The following is an 18,083-nucleotide window of genomic DNA, read 5'->3' as shown; positions in this document are numbered from 1 at the left end:
GCACAAGAGGGTGTTTTAATCATTGATATGGATCTGGTAGGGTTCCTCCTTTATGTAGGTACTCTAAGCTTGTTCAGAGGGCCTCCCGCTTTAATACTTTATTTTATCCCAGCAATGTTTTTGTGGTATTAGAGCTAGAATCCAATTCCAAAACCAAGAAGCCCAGATATTCCCTTTTTAGAAGAAACAGCCATGACCAGCTCAGTGACTTTCACAGGGCAAAATTCAACAAATTCCTGGAACCACAGCTTTCTCACCAACCCACAGTCTATTTTTGCAACACTGTACCATTAGGGAATTTAACTGCAAGCAGCAAAAAACAATTCTGGATAACTTAACCAAACAAAAGGAATTTATTGGAAGAATATGGCATAGCTGACAGAAACCAAGGAAGAACCAAAGAACTAGGTCAATAAAGGGAAGAATGAGAAGCAGTGCAATTGATTGGGTAACAGGAACAAATAACATTATCTCTCACATGCATTCCTGGCAATGAAAGAACCAGGATCAGTTTTGGTCTTTAGGTCTCTGTTAAAGTTTCTAATTCCAGAGATCCATTTCCTGAAATTTGCTAAAAAGAGGGAAGGGGATGGAAAAGGGTAGAACACCTTTTATTGACTACTGGCATCAAAACTGTATCTCACGGTAAAGATGTTAGGCCTAAAGATAAAAACCAGGTGCTGATTGAAGGAAAAATGTATGCTGATTAAGTTAAAATAACATTTGCCAGAATCAAGTTTAACAGTTAATCTTACACCACTCCCATAGAGTATTCAAAATAGTTATTAACAAAGTTAAGAGGGAAAAGAGGAGATTAGAAAAATCATCAGGAATAAAACAGTTATGACAACTATCATTATGATGTACTTTCCAGCATACAATTGGTGCTTCAATATATAATAATAATGCTCAGCACAAGCTATGAGTGCAATTCAGATTCTTAGCATGAGACTTAGAATAATGGGGGGAAATTTCATTAATCCAGGGAAGTCTACATTAGTGAATTGTCTATTTTAGAATATTTATGTTATTGTTAAATGAACACATTTGGTCCAAAATCCTAATTAATAGAGGTCTAGACTAAATTTCTCCAGTGATATTTAAAAAAGGCCCAGAGACACATGTTTATAGCAGCACTATCAACAACAGCCAAAGTATGGAAAGAGCTCAAATGTCCATCAATGGATGAATGGATAAAGAAAATGTGATATACATATATATATATATATATATATATATATATATATATATACACACATACATACACACACACACACACACACACACAAAATGGAGTACTACTCAGCAATCAAAAAGAATGAAATCTTGCCATTTGCAACTACATTGATGGAACTGGAGGTTATTATCCTAAGTGAAATTAGTCAGAGAAAGACAAAAATCATATGACTTCACTCATATGAGGACTTTAAGAGACAAAACAGATGAACATAAGGGAAGGGAAACAAAAATAATATAACAACAGGAAGCGGAACAAAACAAAAGAGACTCATAAATATGGAGAACTGAGGGATGCTGGAAGGTTGTGGGAGGGGGGATGGGCTAAATGGGTAAGGGGCATTAAGGAATCTACTGAAATCATTGCTTCACTATATACTAATTTGGATGTAAATTTAAAAAAACACAAAATAAAGTTAAATCAAAAAAAAGGCCCAGAAATAATGTTTTTTATTACTAACAAATAGGTAATCACACGGCTGATAATAATTTTTGAAATCAGCTAAAACATTCAAAGAATTGTATATTCCAAGTACTGCTTAAGTACTTTATGTGTATTAACCCATTACCACTCACAATGCCATCATGTAGGTTCCATTAGTACCACCATTTAATGGATGAAAGAGATGAATACCAACAAGTAGGTATTAATGCCATCACTGTTTCACAGACAAAATGGAGATCACACAACCAATAACTGGAAAAGTACAGATAATGATCTGATAAAGATTTTTAATCTAACAAATGTTTAAAACGTCTGTACAAATCAAAACCACACTCAGATACCACCTCATGCCAGTCAGAGTGGCCAAAATGAACAAATCAGGAGACTATAGATGCTGGCGAGGATGTGGAGAAATGGGAACCTTCCTGCACTGTTGGTGGGAATGCAAACTGGTGCAGCCGCTCTGGAAAACAGCGTGGAGGTTCCTCAAAATATTAAAAATAGATCTACCCTATGACCCACAATAGCACTGCTAGGAATTTACCCAAGGGATACAGGAGTGATGATTCATAGGGGCACTTGTACCCCAATGTTTATAGCAGCACTTTCAACAATAGCCAAATCATGGAAAGAGCCTAAATGTCCATCAACTGACGAATGGATAAAGAAATTGTGGTTTATATACACAATGGAATACTACGTGGCAGCGAGAAAGAATGAAATATGGCCTTTTGTAGCAACGTGGATGGAACTGGAGAGTGTTAAGTGAAATAAGTCATATAGAGAACAAATACCATATGTTTTCACTCTTATGTGGATCCTGAGAAACTTAACAGAAGACCATGGAGGGAGGGGAAGAAAAAAAAAAAAAAAGAGGTTAGAGAGGGAGGGAGCCAAAACATAAGAGACTCTTAAAAACTGAGAACAAACTGAGGGTTGATGGGGGGGTGGGAGCAAGGGGAAGGTGGGTGATGGGTATTGAGGAGGGCACCTGTTGGGATGAGCACTGGGTGTTGTATGGAAACCAATCTGACAATAAATTTCATATTTAAAAAAATAAATAAATAATAAAAATAAATAAAATGTCTGTACATTTTCTTTCTCAAAATACTCCAGCAATCTTATTCAGACTATTATTCTGCTCATCAATTTCTCTGGGTGACTAGAAAAAGTAAACTTTATTCAATCCCTTTGGAAATCACCCCAAATCAAGAATCGGCAAAGTCTGAGGTAACATATTACCGCATTTGCAACCACTACCTCAAGCACCACCAACACCAGAATGATATAAAAACGGGCCACAGATAGCAATATTGTCAAGTAATGTCATAAAACAGTTCAAAGAAGGAATATTCTCATCAAAAAGCTATTTTTCCAGTTAACATAACAGCATTTTTTTTAAATACCACTGAGTCATCTCTTTAGAAGGGGGTTTCATCTGAGTCATCCTAGCTAACAAATCACAAATCCTTAAAATTTAGAACCAAGTCTAAGGGCAATTGTGTGCCCTCCTGAAAACTTGGGTGCAAGCAAGGCTAAGAAAACAGCTGTGAACTGTCATTTATTGGAGCTGATAGTGTTTGAATTAGGAGAAAATCATATTCATTGGCAAAAGTTCAGGAAATAAATTGTACAGAATGCCTTTGTATAATATCTGGTTTTTGAAAGAACAGTGAAAGTTGTAGAACTTAATGACCCTCAAGCTCTGCTTCTTAGAATAGTGCCCTCTTTGTACGATCTTCATGGCCAATAGTTTTGGGCATCAACCCATTAGCCAGTGAATCAAGTACTGAATACCAATTATGTATTTACCATGATACTCGTGCTACTAGCAAGGCAAAGGACAGGATTGCTTTCTACAAATGGTTTATGTCTCCCATCAGAAGTTTTCAAGTCTATAACTGGATAGGCTGGATTTCTTTTAATATAACTCTTAAATGTCCAGCCTATCCTTGAGAAACACCCAGGCCCCATCTCACATACAGTTTTAAGGATTGAGGACACCAATAAGTAATACAGAATATTTGTTTGGACAAGTTATTTTCTTACCCCCAACAATCAGTCCCTGAAAATTTCAAAGTAGAAACTATCGCATTAAAAAGTAATTTATCATTAAAGCAATGAGGATCATTAATTCGATGACATTGTAACATGGCATTTTTTTTCTGGCAATTCTAGCCAACTTGAAAATAGAGAATGATTTTAACTGCCAATGGGTACTTTTCCTTTATAATTGTAAATATTTCAGTATAAAGTAAGTTATGTAGTTTGAGTGCCAAAAGCTTATAGACCTGGTCTTTTTTTCTTTTTTTTTTTTTCTTCAAACACTCACTGGTGTATGGCAGTTTTTTAAAAGTGTTGATAAATGAATAAAGAGGAATACAAGGACACTATTATGCATAGATAAACACTGTAAACTCGTTATGCCCAGGCAAGCATACAGTAAGAGACAGGATGGCTGTTTCTCAACTCTCAGTCCCATTTCAGATAAATCTACTCCTCAATAACAGACTATTGAATGGTTTGAAGCTGCCCATGTTACTGGAACACTTTATTATAATGGCTAAATAATCTTGTCTTATCCTTCTACAATTGAAATGTGTAATAGGAGGTATCAACTTAATCTGGGCACGGTAAGTCCATATTATGAAGAAAGAATCAATGGAGACCACATCTATCTTTTTTTCTTTACCTGTGCATAAGAATTAAAGAATTCAAAAATCTAAATTAGGGGTTTCCAGATGGTGTTCCTCCAATCCCCAAGAGTCTACCTCAGCAAGTCAGGAGAAAACTGAATAGATGGCATCTGGGCTTCTCACAATTACCATCCTTCTCCACCAAATTGCAGCCAGAAAAAGTAACTCTTTTTCCTATTTTGTATATAACAAACTAAATAACATTATGTTTGGAACAAAAAATGGGATACTACAAATTTGAGATCACTCATCTAAATGAGCTCTATTTCTTATATAGTTGTCAAGTTGAACTATCATACATTTTATTGCAGTGTTGTGGCCATTCAAAACATTTTGGACACTTCTCTGGAAAATGCCTTTAGATAAGATGGTCTAAACTTCTTAGTTTATTCTGATGGAAAATATTCAACTCTTAAAAGTGGGCAGTTTTACAAAACAGCCAATTTCTTCACACCAGTTCCAAGGTTCAAGGTAAGAGATTAAGCTAAATAATTAGTATCATCTGATCACATGTGACAATAAAACAATGAGATGTTCAACCCTCATATGGATGATGGCCAGGGAGATGTTGGAAGATGGAAAAGATGTCATTTGAGGTTGCTTGTATATCTATGCAGATGACAGTCTTCAACAGTTGGAGTGTTTAATGATGTTTATATGATAAAATTATTCTAAGTTTTCGGCTGGCTTAACATGAGAGAGAGAGGGAGGTGAGAGGTAGAATAGAGAGAGAGGTGGAGGAGGGATAGCCCTATTTCCTTCTCAAGAACAAGAAAGAATTTACCAAGTATTTGTTAGCTATCCTCATTATGGATTTCAGTAATTCATACTTTTCCTTGAATAGCCCTCAAAATCCACTATTTTCTGCCAGTGGAATCTTAACTCCACTGTCCATGGTCAAGACCATGACTAATGACCCTCAGATATAAAAAAGTGAGTGAGATTTGCTATGTGTTTGCTGCCAATCTCACAGGAATTTAACAAATGAAAAGCAATGTTTAATAACAGGAAAGTTAGATATGCTAACTAAATTATTAATTTGGACTTTTTAATGATGTGTATGGGTAGCTCCCCTTTTTTGAGTCCCTAGTCAATGCCATGCAATGGACCTTCATATACATTGTTACTCCATCCCCACCATCAACCTTGCCTACAATTACATGAACTCTAAGTGGTAGAGACTCTAAGGCAACCTATTTGCATTCTTCCTTCATTCAGGTCTTTGCTCAAATCTGGTCTTCCCAGCCTCTGACATTCTCTCTCCTGTAAATGTTTTGTTTTCATTCACAGCACTTCTCCTCCCCTAACAGATTATACATAGGTTTACTGGTCTCCTCCATCCACAGACTCTAAGTGTGGTATTTTTTGTTTGTTTACTACTCAATTCCTAGTGCACTTATGTAACAGTGTAACAATTGGGGGCCCATAGTAAGTCTTTGATAAATATTTGTTTTTTTTTATTTTTTTTTAAATTTTTTTTTTTCAACGTTTATTTATTTTTGGGACAGAGAGAAACAGAGCATGAACGGGGGAGGGGCAGAGAGAGAGGGAGACACAGAATCGGAAACAGGCTCCAGGCTCTGAGCCATCAGCCCAGAGCCTGACGCGGGGCTCGAACTCACGGACTGTGAGATCATGACCTGGCTGAAGTCGGACGCTTAACCGACTGCGCCACCCAGGCGCCCCAATATTTGTTGAATGCATAGATATATGAATGAATGATGAATGAATAAAAGGGCAAATGGACATAGATTCCTCTCTCCCTCAAAATCTTAGAGGTTTTCACTCCATCCTATTTCTTCACAATTTCAAGATATTTTATGGTTTCTGCAGACAGCAAACCCATTTCCACTTACTACACTGAAATTCTTATTCCCCTATCATTGACCACCCTGTTAATACTACACGGCAGGAATGCTAATCTCCAGCTGGAGGGTGTAGGATAACCACCAGGTAACAACAGTGTTCTGTGTGGAGAGCCAAAACAAGGGTTGCAGCAGCCAGCTGCTCCCGGAGTCCTCCTCACACTACACAGAACTGGGAAATTACCCAGGAAAGTTGCCACATGGGACAAGAGCAGTGCCTGAATACAAAGTTTGGAAAGTACTTTCCAGTAGGTAGAGAAAGGGACTATGAAGCATAAGCCCCAAACTCACCAGTATTGTCATTCGAACCCACCCAACAGATGGTAGACCAGGCCATCTGTTGTTTCCTTTCATTTTAGGAAATAATTCTTCTCTGTAAGCAAATGTTTAAGAGACATTAAGGAACACGAAAACTATTTTAGAGGAAAACGGAGAGAAAAACTTTGAACGGAGGAAAATGAACTCCAAGGAAGGGACGGTACAGAAATTTAAAACAAGTTGAAAAAACAAGTAAAATATACTTAAAACAGAAAAGGGAACATATTTGCATCATGTGACAAGATGATCAGGCATTTCTAAAATGGGCATATTGGACATGGAAGATAAGATTTTTGAAATAAATAATCCAATGGAGTAGCAGAATGATTTGATTCAAAATCAAATTACTTCACTCAGTTCTCTGGGTCAGAAAACTCTCCCAGAAGCCATGAAGAAAAGAGAGGAGGAAAAGAATGAGAAAAAAAATAGGACAAGAATGGTGGACAACAGAAATAGCAGTGCCAAACCCACTGAGTTGAAAAACCCAAAGAAAAAACAAAGAGTACAAAAGCAGGGGATAAAAGAGTGATAAAATTACAACCAAAACTCTTAAAAAACTAAAAAAACAAAATCTTTATATTAGGCTTCAATTTGATAGTGTCTTGTGGCAGAGATGATTCTGGTTTTATCACATTGTTTCCTGACCTCTTGGGCACAAAGGAAGACTACCCTTTCCCACCCTTCCCCTTATATAATTCATGATAAAAACAAAATTTCAATATAAAAATTCTCAGAAGTTTTATCATACATGTATCATCTTTGAAAGACTCTTTAAAAGATAAATTCCTGCAATAAGAAAAGTGGAAAATATTATATTGAAAATAAGAACATACATTGTAACAGCACACTTGTATCCCTTGGATAAATACTTAGTAGTGCAATTGCTGGGTCGTAGAAAGACAAATATCATAGGACTTCACTCACATGAGGACTTTAAGAGACAAAACAGCTGAACATAAGGGAAGGGAAACAAAAACAATATAAAAACAGGGAGGGGGACAAAACAGAAGAGACTCATAAATATGGAGAATAAACAGAGGGTTACTGGAGGGGGTGTGGGAGGGGGGATGGGCCAAATGGGCAAGGGGCACTAAGGAATCTACTCCTGAAATCATTGTTGCACAATATTTGCTAACTAATTGGGATGTAAATAAAAAAAAATTAAACTAAAAATTAAATTAAATTATTTTTTTTTAAAAAACACCATACATTGTAACTAAATAAGGAATGACATTACAGTCCTAAAGCTCTTCGAGTATCAACACAAGGCCAAAGAGTTCCTTTGGTTAGGACAATACTGATAGAGAAAAATACCCAACATGGGTCTTGAATATAATACATAATTTTCAGGTTAAGATAAATGTTTTATAGGTAATGGTAGGAAAATTAAAAAACAGGAAACATGGTAAATCAAAATCATTAAAAAAATACAGAAACAGGTCCTAACATAAGTGAGATTACAGTAAATAAAACAGGCTAAACACATTTAATAGAAGAGGAAGATTCACAGTGTCCATTTTTAAAAAATATACACAAGTCAAGCCATGAAAAAGCATAGAGGAACCTTAAATGAGAATTACTAAGTGAAAGAAGTCAATCTGAAAAGGCTACATACTGTATGATTCCAAATGTATGAAATTTACCAGAAGGCAAAACTATGGAGAGAGTAAAAAGATCAGTGATTTACAGGTACTAGATTGGGGAGAGGAATGCACAGCCAGAGCACAGAAGATTTTTAAGGCAGCAAAAATACTTTGTATGATACCATAATGGTGAACATATGTCATTATATATTTGTCCAAACCCATATAGTACACAAAACCAAGAGTGAACCCTAAGGTAAACTGTGAGTTATCATGATGTGTCAATGTAGGTTCATCCTTGGTGAAAAATATACAGAGATTTCCTATATACCTCTTTGCCTCTCTACATTCATAGACTCTCCCATTATCAATGTCACACAAGAGAAGGGTGTATTTTTCCCTTGATGATGAACCTACATCAACAATTTTCCACTGTTGATGAAACTACATCAATGAAGATGTGAAGGCTACGAATGTCAAGGGGCAAGGAGGTATGTGTGAAATCTCTGTATCTTCCTCTCACAATCGCTGTGAACCTAAAACTAATCATAAAATACACACACACACATACATTATCCTGCCCCAAAGTGGCACATTTCCAAAAGGGAAAAGAGCATGGAAATATTGGGGAGAAAGGTTTAAAAGAATATACACATATATTGTGTACTGGAATTCATATATGAGAGAGAGAGGGATACACATTCTTCTACACATAAGAATATGAGCCAAATATGAAGCAAAATAAAGCTGGATATTAATTTTACCATTAGTCAAATATAAACTTTAGCTAAAAGCAAAGTCATTTTTTATTCTACCAGTATTTATTTAATGCTAAACACTGTTTTTGATTTAAATTCCAGTAGAGTTAACATACAATGTTGTATTAGTTTCAAGTGTACAATACAGTGATTCAGCAATCCTGTACATTCCTCAAGGCTCTTCATAAGGGAAGAAGCTGTTTTAAATAGTGGCGATAGAGCAAGGATCAAAATTGACCTTCACCCTCCTGCAGTTATATTCTCAAAGGATACAAATTAAAGAAAAATATACACTATAAAAGAAAACATGTAAGAGATCATGTGGTAATGAGTCTTTTTAAGAAAAGTCCATCAGGATACCAGGGATTGAAAAGCAAGGTGGCATTTGAGCAAGACCCAGAAGAGGAGAGGCAAATAAACATGCAGCTATCCAAGAGAACAGGGTCCCCAACAGGATATAGGAATTCAAAGATTCTGAGATGGAATCATTATTGGCAGGAGTGCCTGGGTGTTTCAGTAGGTTAAGCATCCTGCTCTTGGTTTTGGCTCAGGTTATGATCTCATTTCTCCTGAGTTGGAGCCCCATGTTGGGCTCTGCACTGGCAGCTCAGAGCCTGCTTGGGATATTCTCTTTCTCTCTCTCTGCACCCCCCGACCCCACTCTCTTAAGATAAATAAACTATATTTTAAAAAAAAATAAAGAAAGATTACTGGCATATTTAATAACATCAAATAGGCCAGTGTGGCTGAAATGCAATTGGCAAGTACAGATGGGTAGGTGAGGTTCAAACAATCGTATAGCACTCTTGTTATTGCAAGGCTTTGGGTTTTTTCTATGAATGAGATGAAAAGACATAGGAGAATTTTAAGCCAAATATTTTGAAAGGTACGGTGTCCATCAAAGCAGATGGCTGTTAAGAGGCTATTGCAATGACCCAACCAAAGGTGATGGTGGCTTGGAACAAAGGAATAGTGGTTGAATATGAAGAAGGCATCTGGATTCTGGATAGACAGTGATAATAAAGCCAAGAAGATTGACTGATGGGTAAGTGATAAGGTATGAGAGAATGCTGTTGAGTCAAGCAACATTTCAAGATTTTTTAGCATGTTTCATGATATACAGGAAAACTGGTACAAGAATAGGGCTTTTTTGGGAGGAGAGCATGGTGATCAAAAGTTCACTTCTGGACACATAAGTCGTAAGATATTCATTGAACTTCCAAGGGGACACATGGAAGCAGCTGGATATAAAAGTTCTGCCTTAAGATTTAAAAATTTGGAAGTCATCAGGACATAGATAGTAATCTCATCCAAATATAATTTTAAAAATTGAATTTTACAAATCAAGAGAGTGATTGTAGATTAAGAAGATGTTCAAATATCGAGCCTTTGGACACACCAGTATTTACAATGGAAGGAGATGCTAAGAAGGCAGTCAAACCAACACAAGTACTGGCTGGTGAAGAGGTGATTTGTGGTGAATGATAATTATGTAAAGCAATATTCACTAAACAAAGGTAAATTACGATAATGTGCTATCATTTTACATATTAAAATAGGTAGAAATAGCGTATCAAATAGTATGTTAGTGAAAATTTGTGCAATCTTGTCCGTGGGATGCAAATGTATGCAGATATTTTGAAGTATGATCTATTCGTACTTCATAAAACAGAGCATGCATATAACCTATTACATAGCAATCCATGCTTTTTGTTATATGCCAGAGAAACAGAGACGCACACAGAGGAAGGAAACAATATGAGGATATTAGCAAGTCATATGTGCTATCTTCATAAAAGAGGAAAATGAATGAACTAGATCTACATATGGTAAGTAAAATTTTAGGACCATCTTTTTGAGAGAATGAAGTTCAGAGTACATCACTATTATGAAGATACACATACACACACACACACACACACACACACACAGTTTTATCCATGTTTTATAGATAGACATATATGGAAAAGAAAACTAAAAGAACATACATTAGATAAATGAGGGATAAGATATATAGAAGGAAGGCAAGGGGGATAGGCTTGGTGATAAAATATGAAAGGAAATGATAAAATTGTATAAAGTGTTCTTTCCTAAACCAATTATGATTCTGTCCCTTGAAAATCAAATAAAATATCTTGATCCATTTCCTGAATAAAAAAATAAAATATTCAGTAGTAGGCAACATTTACTGTGGTTTAAAGTTTCCCATTGAAAGAATTTTTTAAAAATAGAAGGTGAAATTACTTCTACGAGTCCTATTTATTTCAGAACTGAATGGTAATAAATTGGAAATATACAATGTCTTGAAGCATGATACTTAAAGTTTTCCTGATCTCTTCTATGTCAAGACCTTAAATAATCATGGCATCCAAAGAGCATAATCACTGGGGAAAAGTGCTGTTTTTTGTGATACAGGTTTCCAGATACCTGATAAGTTTTTACATAAAAGTTTTCTATTTTAATGATAACAACCATTGAAATATGCCTAATCCATACTACATTATTCTCTGCTTTCTTAAACAGAGGGCAGTGTATGGAACTTAAAATTCATTACCAACTTGTACCCAAATAACCTCTAAGTAAGTTAATAGGTGCATTTGCTACTGCTGAGTAGAACTACTCTTCTGTTGTAGATTTGATTATCATCTTCTGATCACTATTGTCACAGTCACTCTTATCACTTATGTCATGGACCAGATACTTCTCTTCTCCTTTTCTTATTCCTGCAGTTCTCACTCTTTGAATTCTAGTAAATCTGATATCACAGCCAGCAAGAGCCTATTTGGTCAGCAAGTCAAATGATCAGATTTTCCTGGGAGTGACTGTCATATTTGGATCTTCCCAGGGGAAGCAACCACTGAGAGCACCAGAACTGGGAGTGGAAAAGAAATGGCTGTTGCAGTCCTGAAACTTAATAGTTGGGTAAGTTCAAATGATTAACTGCTTTAAAGTTTCTGTTCTTTCACCTTTTAAAAAATACTAATAGTAACACTGATCTCATAGGACTATTTTGAAGATTCAATGAGACAAATATATAAGTAAAGCACTGATCTGTGTCTAGTTCATAAAGCAGTTTATGTCCCCAATAATTTTCATACTTATTTTCAAATGTAAACTATCAGCTTTGCTATTTTTTCTGGATTCTGTATCATCCTAAGTTTTTAAAACAGCCAGAAATCTGTCCAACCAATAAACTGAGATGTTCTAGATAATTGAAATGTTGGGTTTTAGCCCTAAAATTCTCAATATTTAATATCTTTTTAATAAAATTAGAAAGCATACAGTTATCTTAAACTACCTTTCAAGTCCTCTAAAATTATTCACCAACATGAATAGGATATTGCAAATGTGAGTAAGTAAATAAAATGTGATACTACTCAGATTTTACAAGAGTGACTGTTTTCATGAGACTAAAGAATTTGGAAATATTTAAGCCTAGGATCCTAAGCTTTATTGCAGTGAACTATACATACATTTCCTCCAGTTATAGACTCAAAACTATTTTTAATCTTAGAAGATACCTTTGTAACCACTTGCAAAAAACTGAAATTACAAGACGCCAATCTAACCTCAACAAATACAAGTTGGGTCTGAGAAGGATTTGTGATGATTTGCAAAGGTGGCATTTGGGCCACCTCCAACTTAAACTCTGGCTCAATTAAAGTTGATTTCCCACCACTAAACTATCCCTACAAGAGATCCTAAGGGGGATCCTGTGAGACAAAGTACCAGAGACATCGCTAAAAGCACAAAACCTACGGACATCACAATGACTCTAAACCCGTATCTTTCTATAATAACACTGAATGTAAATGGACTAAATGCGCCAACCAAAAGACATAGGTTTCAGAATGGATAAAAAAAAACAAGACCCATCTATTTGCTGTCTACAAGAGACTCATTTTAGACCTTAGGACACCTTCAGATTAAGAGTGAGGGGATGGAGAACTATTTATCATGCCACTGGAAGTCAAAAGAAAGCTGGAGTAGCCATACTTAAATCAGACAAACTAGACTTTAAATTAAAGGCTGTAACAAGAGATGAAGAAGGGCATTATATAATAATCACAGGATCTATCCATCAGGAAGAGCTAACAATTTTAAATGTCTATGCGCCAAATACGGGAGCCCCCAAATATATAAAACAATTACTCACAAACATAAGCAACCTTATTGATAAGAATGTGGTAATTGCAGGGGACTTTAACACTCCACTTACAGGAATGGATAGATCATCTAGACACACAGTCAATAAAGAAACAAGGGCCCTGAATGATACGTTGGATCAGATGGACTTGACAGATATATTTAGAACTCTGCATCCCAAAGCAACAGAATATACTTTCTTCTCGAGTGCACATGGAACATTCTCCAAGATAGATCACATACTGGGTCACAAAACAGCCCTTCATAAGTATACAAGAATTGAAATCATACCATGCATACTTTCAGACCACAATGCTATGAAGCTTGAAATCAACCACAGGAAAAAGTCTGGAAAACCTCCAAAAGCATGGAGGTTAAAGAACACCCTACTAAAGAATGAATGGGTCAACCAGGCAATTAGAGAAGAAATTTAAAAATATATGGAAACAAACGAAAATGCAAATACAACAATCCAAACGCTTTGGGATGCAGCAAAGGCAGTCCTGAGAGGAAAATGCATTGCAATCCAGACCTATCTCAAGAAACAAGAAAAATCCCAAATACAAAATCTAACAGCACACCTAAAGGATACAGAAGCAGAACAGCAAAGACAGCCTAAATCCAGCAGAAGAAGAGAAATACTAAAGATCAGAGCAGAAATAAACAATATAGAATCTAAAAAAACGGTAGAGCAGATCAACGAAACCAAGAGTTGGTTTTTTGAAAAAATAAACAAAATTGACAAACCTCTAGCCAGGCTTCTCAAAAAGAAAAGGGAGATGACCCAAATAGATAAAATCATGAATGAAAATGGAATTATTACAACCAATCCCTCAGAGATACACACAATTATCAGGGAATACCATGAAAAATTATATGCCAACAAACTGGACAATCTAGAAGAAATGGACAAATTCCTAAACACTCACACGCTTCCAAAACTCAATCAGGAGGAAATAGAAAGCTTGAACAGACCCATAACCAGCGAAGAAATGGAATCAGTCATCAAAAATCTCCCAAAAAATAAGAGTCCAGGACCAGATGGCTTCCCAAGGGAGTTCTACCAGACGTTTAAAGCAGAGATAATACCTATCCTTCTCAAGCTATTCCAAAAAATAGAAAGGGAGGGAAAACTTCCAGACTCATTCTATGAAGCCAGTATTACTTTGATTCCTAAATCAGACAGAGACCCAGTAAAAAAAGAGAACTACCGGCCAATATCCCTGATGAATATGGATGCAAAAACTCTCAATAAGATACTAGCAAATTGAATTCAACAGCATATAAAAAGAATTATTCACCATGATCAAGTGGGATTCATTCCTGGGATGCAGGGCTGGTTCAACATTCGCAAATCAATCAACGTGATACATCACATTAATAAAAGAAAACCTAAGAATCATATGATCCTGTCAATCGATGCAGAAAAGGCCTTTGACAAAATTCAGCAACCTTTCTTAATAAAAACTCTGGAGAAAGTCGGGATAGAAGGAACATACTTAAAGATCATAAAAGCCATTTATGAGAAGCCCACAGCTAACATCATCCTCAATGGGGAAAAACAGAGCTTTTTCCCTGAGATCAGGAACACGACAGGGATGTCCACTCTCACCGCTGTTGTTTAACATAGTGTTGGAAGTTCTAGCATCAGCAATCAGACAACAAAAGGAAATCAAAGGCATCAAAATTGGCAAAGATGAAGTTAAGCTTTCACTTTTTGCAGATGACATGATATTATACATGGAAAATCCGATAGACTCCACCAGAAGTCTGCTAGAACTGATACATGAATTCAGCAAAATCACAGGATACAAAATCAATGTACAGAAATCAGTTGCATTCTTATACACTAATAATGAAGCAACAGAAAGATAAATAAGGAAACTGATCCCATTCACAATTGCACCAAGAAGCATAAAATACCTAGGAATAAATCTAACCAAAGATGTAAAAGATCTGTAGGCTGAAAACTATAGAAAGCTTATGAAGGAAATTGAAGAAGATATAAAGACATGGAAAAACATTCTGTGCTCATGGATTGGAAGAATAAATATTGTCAAAATGTCAATACTACCCAAAGCTTTCTACACATTCAATGCAATCCCAATCAAAATTGCACCAGCATTCTTCTCGAAAGTAGAACAAGCAATCCTAAAATTCATATGGAACCACAAAAGGCCCCGAATAGCCCAAGTAATTTTGAAGAAGAAGACTAAAGCAGGAGGCATCACAATCCCAGACTTTAGCCTCTACTACAAAGCTGTAATCATCAAGACAACACGGTATTGGCACAAAAACAGACACATAGACCAATGGAATAGAATAGAAACCCCAGAACTACTCCCACAAACGTATGGCCAACTCATCTTTGACAAAGCAGGAAAGAACATCCAATGGAAAAAAGACAGTCTCTTTAACAAATGGTGCTGGGAGAACTGGACAGCAACATGCAGAAGGTTGAAACTAGACCACTTTCTCACACCATTCACAAAAATAAACTCAAAATGGATAAAGGACCTGAATGTGAGACAGGAAACCATCAAAACCCTAGAGGAGAAAGCAGGAAAAGACCTCTCTGACTTCAGCCGTAGCAATCCCTTACTCGACACATCCCCAAAGGCAAGGGAATTAAAAGCAAAAATGAATTACTAGGACCTTATGAAGATAAAAAGCTTCTGTACAGCAAAGGAAACAACCAACAAAACTAAAAGACAACCAACGGAATGGGAAAAGATATTTGCAAATGACATATCATACAAAGGGCTAGTATCCAAAAATCTATAAAGAGCTCACCAAACTCCACACCCGAAAAACAAATAACCCAGTGAAGAAATGGGAAGAAAACATGAATAGACACTTCTCTAAAGAAGACATCCGGATGGCCAACAGGCACATGAAAAGATGCTCAACGTCGCTCCTCATCAGGGTAATACAGATCAAAACTACACTCCGATATCACCTCACGCCAGTCAGAGTGGCCAAAATGAACAAATCAGGAGACTATAGATGCTGGCGAGGATGTGGAGAAATGGGAATCCTCTTGCAATGTTGGTGGGAATGCAAATTGGTGCAGCCACTCTGGAAAACAGTGTGGAGGTTCCTCAAAAATTAAAAAATAGACCTACCCTATGACCCAGCAATAGCACTGCTAGGAATTTACCCAAGGGATACAGGAGTACTGATGCATAGGGGCACTTGTACCCCAATGTTTATAGCAGCACTCTCAACAATAGCCAAATTATGGAAAGAGCCTAAATGTCCATCAACTGATGAATGGATAAAGAAATTGTGGTTTATATACACAATGGAGTACTACAGGGCAATGACAAAGAATGAAATATGGCCCTTTGTAGCAACATGGATGGAACTGGAGAGTGTGATGCTAAGTGAAATAAGCCATACAGAGAAAGACAGATACCATATGGTTTCACTCTTATGTGGATCTTGAGAAACTTAACAGAAACCCATGGGGGAGGGGAAGGAAAACAAAAAAAAAAAGAGGTTAGAGTGGGAGAGAGCCAAAGCATAGGAGACTGTGAAAAACTGAGAACAAACTGAGGGTTGATGGGGGGTGGGAGGGAGGGGAGGGTGGGTGATGGGTATTGAGGAGGGCACCTTTTGGGATGAGCACTGGGTGTTGTATGGAAACCAATTTGACAATAAACTCCATATATTGGAAAAAATAAATAAAATAAAATAAATTAGAAAATAAAAATAAATAAATAAATAAATAAATAAATAAATAAATAAATAAATAAATAAATAAAGTTTATTTCCCCTCTATTTAATACTTAGGATTTCACAGAGTAGAAAATATGGTAAGATTTTTATCAGACTTGATGCCATTCTATCGTTTGGGGTGAAATTAAAATTTTCACGAAAATTCCCAGACATCTGAAATTCGAAATATCTTTCTGCAACTTTTAACTTCATAAGCAGACAGTGTTCGTCCACAAGTTCTAGTCTATGTGCCAATGGAACGAAGGTCATAGATGTACCAACACAGAGAAAACCGAAACAAGGTAAAAATGGATGTTACAGTGCGCTGAGTTATTCCTGGTTAATCTTGGGTTATTCCTGGTTTCAATTTTGAGGAAACATTCCCTAATTAAATTCCAACACATTATTGATAATTCAAAAGGAAGAGACAAGTTTTAAAGGTCCTGCTTTAGTTCTGGTTCCCCACACTCCCCACCCCCCCACACCAAAAAAATAAAAAATAAATTAAAAAAAAAATAAAAAAACAGATCTAAGACACCAAAGTTTATGTGTGAAAAATTTATTTGGGACTATGATAGTAGGTAATCAAAGTGACCCAGGGAAGTAAAGAGTGCCAATACCAGGGTATAGTTGTTTGCTACTATGGGAAACTGGTTACTCCATCCCTCAGGAATCTCAGAGGCTTAAGCAATGTGTCCATGAACCATCTGCCCACTGAAAGAGAGAGGGAGGCATTTACCCACCTGCTTCATTCCCCTGCACTTCCAGGTTGTTTGTGCATGAGCACCAAGGAATTGCCACAGGTCCCCTTATGGGAGATATCATGTGACAGAATGTCAGGACCAGGAAGTTAGGAGGCATTCAGTTTAGGCCTGAGGCTCTGGGATGAAGTGGTGCTGCCAGGTTCACCTGCCCAAGGATGCCGGAAAGAACTGGTTACTGCAGCAATGATTGGAATATCAAGTATGGTCAGACAATATAAACTGATGAGTGAGAGGTTTTCAAATGAATTATTTTCCGTAGAGGAAATACACAACTTTCCCAGAAAAGATCATTACTCTTCCAGTCTGTCAAGTCACCAACAGAATAGTGGCCAGGTAAAATGTTCTGGAGAGTTTCTTACCTGAGGAGGTTCCTAAGGGTGCAGTCAGGACATAACCCTTTGCTCTTGGAATTTTTCTATTATTGTCTTTGGAGTGTATCAATAGAATGAATTTAATCCCCCTGTCTTTGCTCAACAAGATTTTAAGCACCTTTGTCAAAACCAACTTTAGCAGTCGTTTGTCCCCCATGTTCATTTATTTTTTTTTTTAATT

Source organism: Leopardus geoffroyi, chromosome D4 (assembly GCF_018350155.1).
Source record: "Leopardus geoffroyi isolate Oge1 chromosome D4, O.geoffroyi_Oge1_pat1.0, whole genome shotgun sequence".
In the NCBI taxonomy this organism is placed as follows: domain Eukaryota; kingdom Metazoa; phylum Chordata; class Mammalia; order Carnivora; family Felidae; genus Leopardus; species Leopardus geoffroyi.
Note: the sequence above shows the minus strand (reverse complement) of the source record.